The 10,974-nt window shown below is 24.8% G+C and overlaps 2 long non-coding RNA genes across 2 annotated transcripts; one reads left to right on the top strand and one right to left on the bottom strand.

Annotated features, from left to right (window-relative positions):
• Window positions 1–435: 435 nt before the first annotated feature.
• Window positions 436–943, bottom strand: LOC113559241. The gene is made up of 3 exons (XR_003405903.1): window positions 824–943; window positions 654–738; window positions 436–569 (listed from the first exon to the last, which is right to left on the bottom strand). It is a non-coding gene; the product is annotated as an uncharacterized LOC113559241 (long non-coding RNA).
• A 4,431-nt stretch (window positions 944–5,374) lies between these two features.
• LOC113558752 lies at window positions 5,375–8,021 on the top strand. The gene is made up of 3 exons (XR_003405693.1): window positions 5,375–5,489; window positions 7,549–7,705; window positions 7,778–8,021. It is a non-coding gene; the product is annotated as an uncharacterized LOC113558752 (long non-coding RNA).
• The last annotated feature ends 2,953 nt before the right edge of the window (window positions 8,022–10,974 follow it).

Here is a 10,974-nt window from a genome sequence, read left to right as displayed (position 1 = left end):
AAGCTATAAACTCAATTATTTTTCTTAGAAAACTCTGTAGGTAACAAAAATAATTAGAAGTACTAAGTAAGAACACCAAATCTTAGACTATATGTTTTTAGGTACGGTGTCATTACCTAACATTCTTAATAGCTTATATTGCTAAGTATAATAACATAAAAGTAACTTTACTAAATCAAATAGACTAACAAATAATTAAAAAGGTATAATAAAATGAAAAATACAAAACTGAATTTTTCTCAAAACTAATATATTTGTTTTTACTGCACATTTGCTTAACAGGGCAGTATAGGCAGTATAGTGTATACAATATCAATCTTGCAATTCCCAAATTAAATGTTTGAAATTCATGGTTTGGGAACTGCTATTTTAAGCCTTGCACCAATTTTTGTCCTAGTGTGACTATTAATTTCTTCATAATATCCTTTAATATTTAAACTAGAAATATATATTTTTCTTTGAATGATGCCAAATACTGATATGACCAATTCAATTTTTTTTTTCAATAGGTATTAACCAATTTTAGAAGTCTCATAGTTCTTCAACTGCTTTGTCATTGAATAAATAACCTTATTTTAACAGTTATTTAGAAACAAATGATTATATATAATCCCATATTTGTCAATTAAAATTAGTGAGTTTTCATCGCTTACCAGGTTCAACATCTAATTTAATTGACATCATATTTCTCTTGACCACATAGGTAACTCATTGTTCAACCAAAATCCTCGTCACAAACTAAAAATAATAATTAAGTTTGTCTATGTCATCAAAATATTTAAATTATATAAAACTATATATTATATACAAAGTCAGTTATTACCTTATTTACTTGACTACTAAAATGAACACTTGAAATAGCGTGTGCATTATTGTGAGGATTTTAAATGATTAGAATCATAAATGATAACTATTTCGGTAATTGCCAAATGAGTATCTAAAACCAAATTTTAAAAATTAATATAAAATAATATAATATCTCATTAGTATTATTTTATATTTGAAATATTTACATGTGTTTTATTATACAAAGTCTTCAATTATCAAAAATTTCAAAATAATATAATTTGTAATCAAATTATTTAATTTATTATTTATTGATTGATGTAATACAGTGAGTTCCGTTTAATAGCGGCACCGGTTAATATTGGCAAAATGATCTGGTCACAATTTCAATGTATACTAACAAGGTTAAAAAAAACTGCATAATATGGACATTCAGTTCAATTTATGTGGGAAATATTTATTTATTATAGCTGGCGCTGGGATTTTGATGCACTTTGCATTTTTTTCTGAAGCTTTCTGTATGATGCTTGTTTTGTTACAAATATGTTTTAAATATTTTTAAATTGAAATAAGAAAGTTTATTTTGTATTTTTTGATTTTAAGGTCATTTTCTAATTTCTTAGGGCATTTTAGGGGTTTTTAAGTCATTTTTGGTGTTTTTGAATTTAAAATTAAAGACTATAGATTATAGATTTATAATATAAAATATTTATATACTAACAATACACAAAAAGGAGCTTTTTAATATACAAAAGCTTATTGGTGGACAACAGGAGGGCATTTCTATTTGAAAACGTGAAGCACGCTCTGGTGACTCAGTGTAATAATAAAGAATAATTTATTTATTATTTTATTATTAATACATGAAGTAAAAAAAAATATTTATGTAAACGTAATGTAATTTTTTTAAATTTTAAGCTATTTTAAATAAATTTTGAAGACATATTTTTAATGCATTTTTTGAGTTTTTTAAGTCATTTTTTGCGATTTTTAAGGATATTAAAATCCCAGCCCTAATTATAGCGTTAGAATATATTATGTATGTATTTAAAAACGACTAATATATATGGGTATTGTCGTATCTGTGAGATAGTATTTGTCAAAAGTACTAAAAATCATTACCCTTATCCAATCTTTAGACATGGCCAAAAACCTCAATGTAAGGTATAGAATGAAGCTGGTTAATTTTATTCTTAAAAAGATTGAGGAAAACATATTTGATTCATCTACAACTGCTAACAAAATAAGTGGAAAATAAACATACTGCAAACTATACAATTTGTATCCAAAAGCTGATGAAAACTTTGATCATTGTGGATTTTATATTTTTGTTGGTCCACCAGCCTAAGTAGACTTCAAAATTGAATGAAAAATTTTTACTTGTTCAAAATCATATTGACTTCAAAAATATTGATGAAAATCCTAATCCTACTTACTTTGAAGATAATGAAGACATTTGTGAACTTGTAGTGCAAAATGTTCTTAAAAAAAAGAAGTTGGATTCAAATGAAGAAGAAGATCCATTAGTTACAGCTAGAGAAACTACAACATACATTGAATTGTTGAAGAAGTTTTTCACGCAAGAAGGTAAAGAAAATAGTCTGCCTGATAAACTTGAAGCATGTGCCAATTTTGTCAACTAGATTCACACTAAACAGCTTAGACAATGAGCTATTACAACATATTGTATACCTACATGGCTACATCCAAATAATATTTTATTTAGTATGTAATAATTTATTATTATTTTATATTTTTATTGTCTATTAATTTAACACTTTATTTTATTGCTAACGTATGTAATTTCAGTTTAAACAGCCAACAGCTTAATGTGGGCAAATAAGTTTGGTCCCAACGTGTCCATATTAGGCAGAATCCACTGTATTTTTTTTTAAATTTTAAATATATTCAATACAATTATTCTGAATCATAAACAAATAAAAGGAACTTGGTATAAATAAAAATAAATGAAATTCTTACATACTTAGTATTTTTATAATTTATAAGGAAAAATTGAGCTCCTAAATTAAGTAATAAAAAAAAATATTCAGGCAAATAAATAACAAAAAAATTGTTTTTAAAGTAAAGGCAATTAGTACAAACATGCATTTATAATATACCTCAACTATATAAAATGTGAATCAATTTTAATGATTAAGGTCATGTAATATTTATCTCTAGTACAATTAAAAGGAAAAATATAATAATGAATTAATACTTGCCTTTTAGGTACTTGTAAGTAATAATTATTAAATAATATAATATGTCCCATTTTTGCTTAAAGCATTTCTTTGTATTTAACAAAATAATTTATAATTCTGCCCTTTTTCCAACACATTTTAGGTTTTATTTAATGAATACCTATGTACCATGACAATTTAAAATCATATTGAATTTTAAATAATATATAATAAATAAATAATTTTAAAAACATAATATAAAATTTACCCAAAAATAATCGATGATGACTTTAAATTGTTGTAATTTTTAAAAGGTAGAAGCTAAAATTGGTTAGATAGCAATATTTAATATTTCCAATACATCTCATAAAATGTTTCAGTCATAATATTATCAGGCTTTGGTTGATTGTCAACATCGTGTGGCATTTCTGCATTAGTCTGGTACAACATAAAACTATTAACAATTATATAAATAATTATTTGAGTAAGTTAAATAATAGGAAACAGACGGAAACACTATATTTCCTGCCAGTGGTATGTTGAACAATTTTCAGTCCTGAGGCAAACCATTTGATTGCCCATGCACCCACAGTTTTTAATCTATATTTTTTACTTATTAGTATAAATATTATCATTAAAATCTGATTTTGGACTGGTCACTCTCTTAAATACTTACAGAGTTACAGTTATAGCCAAATTGCCAAACTCAATGTAATGTTAAATACAGATGAATCAGTATACATCAACAACCAACTTATAAATATTTTGACATAATGAAGTAGCTAGTATACTTATATCAAAATAATCTACTTTCTAGACCATATGGAAACTGAAATAATAAATAAGAGAGCACATCAATGAAATAAAGATAAGAAAATATATATTGCAATTAATTGTTATAAACCATAATAATGTATTAAATACGTACAACATCAAAAAAAACTATTAATGAGTTTAGGTTAGATTTTCGAACTATATCATCTTCATTCAATTGAAAACTACATAGAATATATAGCACTCATCTTAGTTCGTTCAACGTAATGCTTGCACTTTTTTCCAACTAAAGAAATGCTTGCTTTTCATTGGAATCATGAACAACATGTTAGACCGTTCACACAACTTTTAACAAAACACTTTTTTTTCGGCCTAACAAAAAATAATTTTTTGAAAAGGATAAAGTAATATATATTATAATTTACAAGATGAGTAATTTTCGAAATCCATTTAATGAAACTTTATTTTACCATTTTACTATTAGCGATAAAACCAATAACTATTATGATAAGGACGACAAAATAAATAATTCTTTAATGATTGATACAAACGGATTGAGTCACAAATGACCATTTTTTGGATTAATACGTTAAAAAAATTAGAAAAAGCATGTAGATTTTTTTTGATACAATACTCGTTAGTCGCGTTGATAACAGTTATCTCTATTCTGTGGTATTATAGTAGTATTTTTGAGTAGTTGGATTATCGTTTGGTACAACTATTTCATGCATACTTATGATAATACTATTTTTAAACAAGAGATTATGTCACTTACCCTAATCATTGCGTTTTCTTAATTATAAAATCGTTTAAATTGTGTTTCGAGAAGTTTATGCGGATTTTCCAACCGTGTTTGAACTGTTTGAAGATTGATTTAATTTCTAACATGGAATTGTAATGTACACAAAAATTAAATACTCAGATATATTTGTTAAGTAATATGTATACAATGACGAGAGTGTGTCAATACAGGTATTCAAGAGAAATTTGAAGCTAAACAAGTAAATAAAACGAAAGAAAAAATACCAAAATTGATCTCTTCTTAAATCTAAATTTAAAATTTGAAACTAATAACAATTAATATTATTAATATAAAAAATAATTGATTAATAAATAAAAATACCTACTTGAGCAAGAACCGTAAACCTGGCTATTTCCTATTTATTTATCGCATACCTATTCCGATATTCTATACACTTACAGTCTATACAGTGTAAATAAAAATATTATAAAATATACAATACATATTATTATTGTGTTACTAACTTATATTCTCATTTTACTTCTGTATAATCGGAAATTAAATTTATCACTTAGAGAGCGCTGTATGCTGGTGTGAAAGCAAATATACGTTTTGAACTTCACATTTTCAGCTTTCACGGTTCTTTCCGCAACTATAATATTATTATTTATTACTGTAGTTTTACTACGATATTTTTATTTTTACTAGAATAAAATATAAGAATAAGAATTCTAGAAGAATTGTTCAAATTATTATACAATACAATTATGTACAATATTTATTGTATGAATAAGTTGTTTTGATTGTTGCATTGTATTATTATCTTTATACCGGCTGGCAGCTATATTATCGTTTTCTGTGATACTGATAGGTAGACCAATATTATAGTAGTATATTAAGCAAAATAGCAAATCTTCCTCCATAAGAAGAACCAATATAATACTAGAAAAGTAGAAAAGTGAGCCTTCTGGTTGTTCTGCAATGAAGCGTTTTTGATCCATTTATTGGTAAATAAAATATGTTTAATGCTTTGCATCTAAGAAATTTTATGTTGTATCATATGACAAATAGGTATTCATATAAAAATTAAAAAGATAATATTATGGCCATTAATATACAATTTTTAATTTGTACCTACTAACAAAGTTTTACTGTTTTAACATTGGTAAGTCCTTATGTAATATGTTTTGGACAAAAATAATGACTAGAGCAAAATAACTTCTGAACTTAGTATCAAATTACAATCATATAAAAACCAAATTCTGAACCCTCAAGTAGTCAAGTAAGTATTTTTTTATACATTAATAATAATATATATTTCATAAATTTAATAAAAATGAATATAAATATTTTTTAATGGTAAATAATTTTTAATTTTTAAGTACTTAATGAAAACTTGCTGTTAATTACTGAAATAGGTTATCAAACTGAATTTCATTAACCAAAAAGTACATTTGAAAATGTGCACACAACTACTATTTAAATGTTGCTAGTAAATATAATATTTTAGTTATGAATTTTAAATTATTATCATTTTATGAATCATAATTGTACTGAAATGGTAAAATTATATTCTTACAGAAATAGTTATTGTATTTATATTTTAAGAAATTAAACTAAAGACATTTTTAAATTTAAGATTTGCTATTAGTTTCTTATAATTATAACAGTAGCATAATTAAGAGGGATCAGGGAGAGTGGGTGCACCTGAGTTTGGTTGCTTAAGGAGCTAAAATTAATACTATGTTTTTCTTGCTATGTGCTCGGATATCCTATAACAGGGGCTACACCAACTGACGAACCGGGGTGTCCGCATCCGGATCGCAACACTTTTTTTTACGGATCTTTATTCGCGGAGTAGACTTTAAAATTTTTATTATACAAATAAATAAAAATTATAAGTGTCATATACAATTTATACTACTACAAAAAAATAAAATTAATCTGTATTGAAAAAATGCATAAATAAATCAATATAAATACTAATTTAAAAAAAAAATGTATTTATTAACGTGTGTAAATTATTAAAACTGAAAGAGACCGCGGCCAGTATTGTAAGTTTCAAAATGAATCTCCATAGAAATTAGTTGGTGACCCCTGTCCTATAACAATGTAATAAGATTTTGCGATGTAGACAACAAATTCCAGATAAAGATAAATAAAGTACAATAATACCTATATACAATTATGAGTAGGCCTGATATGTCCTATACATCAATCATATAAGTAATGATTTATATTTTCATATATTATAAAATACATTTCATTCAGGAATATTGCAACACGTTAGCTACAATAAACTACACAGTATATTTAACCAGATCCGTACATTAATGTAAAGAATTTATTTGTGAAAGGTTCATCAACAGGGCATCATAAAATTATAGAATCATCTTCATGCCAGTTTATGCCAGGACTTGGTAATTTGGACTCAATAAAAAAAAAAATTACTAATTGAAAAACACTGAAATAGTTTTAAACAAAAAACATTTATAAGAATTTTGTTACTCATTTAGCTGCAAGCTATTGCACAGCTCCATATATGATGGTTGCTTATACATAACTTGCTACATTATTTTAATATTTTCTAATAAACTATTAAACTATTAATTTGTTTTTAATAACTATACAATTTTAAATTAATAAAACATACAATAATATTTGTAAAAAATGTATAAAATAATATTAGTAACATGAATGTACCCTCTCGCTCCTCAAACTTCCCTATTGGGCTCCCTATATGATGCCTAGATATAAGGGACCATTGAATATTTGGTTTTGTAGTTATACCACTGAATTATAATGGTAATAAAGTACCACCTCTAAGCAATCCTTTGGTAGAAAATGTCTTCAATTTAGAACTTTACAAATATCTTGAACTTGAATTTTAAAAATTGCTAGAAAATAATTTTTAATACATTGAGTATTATAATATTAATAATAATATACCCATTAATAATAGTATTAAATCAGCTAATTCCAATCAAAGTGAAAAAATTCTAAGTATCACAAGTTATTCAAGTTGTACCTACATGAATAGATAATGTAATACTTTTTTTTAAATAGATTTAGAAGAGTAAATTACAAACTATAATTCAGAACAATTAAATTGAAGTCTTTGTTGAGTCCAATGAAGTTTATGAACCAAGTATAGTCGGTGATTACAGGGAACTTTTAGTATCGGAAGAGGAAAATTACAAAACATTTTTATCTGGATCAGAAAGTAAGAAAAATTAATTTAAATAGTACATTTTAAAATAAATAATACGCATCCTTTTTTTAATTTATTTATTAGATATGGATATTGAAGATGAATTTGAACATCAAAAGAGAACAATGTCTAGATTTGTAAGAAAAGAGAGAAAATTAAATTTACATAAAAATTACTATTTGTTAGCTCTTGTGGTACGTCTATAGCTGGAAGACAAATTCAGCCATTGAAAAAATGTTTAAAAATCTATCAAATATTTTTAACAAATGATGTAAGAAATAAAATTATTAGACAATATTGGGGTTTAGATCCCCATTATAGAAGACTATCTTTTTTATCTTTTTTATCTGGCTTAATAATCTCAACAGAGAAAAAATATTCTCTTTCTAGAAAGTTTGATAGTAATAAATATAGAACTTTAACATTAAATTACTTTTTTCATCAGGTCTGTTGCTAAAAATGAAGCTCTTAATGTTTCTAAAATTGTAAATATGGATAAAAGGTAAATAATCACTCAAAAACACAATCTTGTATGATAGTTTATCTAAAGTTATTGTTGAATATATAAATTCATTCTCATTGTATGAAAATCATTACACAAAGAATTTAAATAGTAAGAAATATTTATCCAGTAATTAAATTTATAAAAAATGTGTTAACTAACTATTGATGGACTTGTAAAGTAATTTATAAAAGAGGGTTTCACAAACTAATATTTTTTTTAAAATACCAATTTGTTAATAAATGTCATAAATGTTATGTACTACACATTCAAATAAAAATTGTAGAAGTAACAGACGATAAAGACAACTTGATGACTTCAAAAAATGGTCTCAATTTACATCAGTCTGCTACTAATCTGACATATTCAACGAAAAATTTAATACTGCTATTTATCATCTCCACAACTGGTATACACTTGTTAAAGAAATAAGAAAGGTAAACAAGTTTCAACTTAACCAATTAATTGGTAGAGAATAAAGAAAATAATAAAATAATAGGATAAGTCATTACTTAAATATTATTTAAAGACCAAGATAAATTTTTTGTTTTACTAAAATTAAATTTGGTAATTTTTATTTTATTCTTTGATTATATTAATTTATATAACTCAAAATGTAATTTAATATTTTTCTATAAATACCGTAAAACAGTAAAAATAAATTCATAGTATAATAAGATATCATCTTAAAATGAATAAATAAAAAATACCATAGCGGATAAAGTAAAATTTGAATAATAAACTGTACATAACATTTTTATTATCAGTTTAATTATACCAAAATAATTAAATATTAAATTAATTGTTTAAATAAGTATGTAATTTTGAACAAATTTTAACTTATTGAACTTATTATAATAACTATAAAAAATGATTGTATATTTATATTTTTTTAGATTTTATGGCTTCAGAATGAACTAATGAGGAATCCTGTATTGTATACATTTTCAAAACATAGATAATTACAAAAAAAAGTTTTTATGAATTTCTAACTACAAAATATTTTGCAAGTTTTTGTGACTGATGAAATTTGTCATAGTTATAACTTCAGAAGTATATAAAAAAAAAATTGTGCTAATGGAATCTTAATACATTTTTACATATGTGAGGGGACGACTATTTGTACAAGTATAAGAAAGCCCTGGATAGGACTTTTTCAAACGCAACTTACCAGAGTTAGAGTGAGCACCTTTATGTCAGTCTATACCAGAATTTAATTAATTAGAAATAATTTCTAATAAAAACACTTAGGAAAATTTACTAATTTTATTTTATCACGATTTATTCTATCGACATTCGACAGTTGTTTATACTCTGCACACTACATATAGGTACACGTAGCCACATAGATACCTGTACACATCGTTGTAAATCAATAGATTCTTAAGTGTCACATTCTAATTATCTATCTTAACGACTATGTTTGTTGTAAAAATATAATGTCAGTATTAAATATTGTGGGGTATACCTAAGACATTAAGATCCATTTTTAATAATATTTAAAATAATAAGCTGATATCGTTTATAATATAGGTACAATGTACATAGATAATGTATAGACTTTAAATTACAATAATTTAAAATATTATATTTAATATTTACCTACCACTATTTCCATAAATTAATCACATACTAGACTAACCTAGGTATACTTTTAAGATATATGGAGTACAGTCATCCAGCCTACAAAAAAATATCCATAATGAATAGGTATTGAAATTTTGGATTAAAGACTGCTGACATCTCCTGATGGCAGAATTATAAACTGATAACAAACAAGTACCTACCTACCTATAAAATATAGGTAGGTATTATAAAATATAATATGGAATTAGGCTGCATAATATATTTATACTTGCATTACTAATCTTAGAATAATAATTGAGTTTTAATAGGTATACAAAATGATTGACTGAGAATTGAGATTAATTATTCCAGCATAATACTTAAATATCTGTCAATAATTTTAAAATAATGTTTAATTTGAACCTGTGTTCGACGTGGATTTGTTGATTAAATTGTTTTTTATCAAAACCAATAGAATGAACGTAGCTTAAATAAAAAATTAAAGAAAAAATAACATAAATTAACCAACATCCGTTTGTTGTGTTTTCCATTATGTCACGTTTTTTTACTAATTATATAAACACAACATTTACACTTTACTGTAAAACCAGCAAACTTTAAACAAGTATTGCCTACTTCAAAATTAAATTCGACCACCATCGTTTAAGTATAGGTACTTAATTAACTACTTAGATTACAACAAAATACGTCTAGTAAAATAACAATGTTCTCATATTCCCTGTTATTTATAGACATTTGAAATTACTTACTATTTTATGTTTTACTATATATATATTCTTATAACAAAATCTCCCAATATGCGGTCTACCGCAAAAATATGCAGTCTACCAAAATGGACGCAGTCTACTGTAATAATATTAAAAGTATAAATAAAAAAAAATTAATTTATTAAGGAGCCACAAAGTTATCCACAAAGCATAATTTCATATCAGAATCAAAATGAACTGCTGTACCAGGTAATGCCTTAAAAATAAACCAAATTATAAACCCAAATTTAGATAGACAATAAACAGTACATATTATTTTTAATTATTTGATGTAATGTTTCTTTGTTTCTTTTTTCAACAACAAAAAATCTTGCATCAATTAATAAACCATTTTCCAAAACACAACATAATTCGACTACCCACGGTCCACCAATTCTCTGACTATAATTGCGATTGGCGTCTTTTTCATCTTCTTGTCTAGGTAT

The sequence above is a fragment of the Rhopalosiphum maidis genome, chromosome 1 (assembly GCF_003676215.2).
Source record: "Rhopalosiphum maidis isolate BTI-1 chromosome 1, ASM367621v3, whole genome shotgun sequence".
NCBI lineage: Eukaryota > Metazoa > Arthropoda > Insecta > Hemiptera > Aphididae > Rhopalosiphum > Rhopalosiphum maidis.
This window is presented reverse-complemented; position numbering and strand designations above follow the sequence as displayed.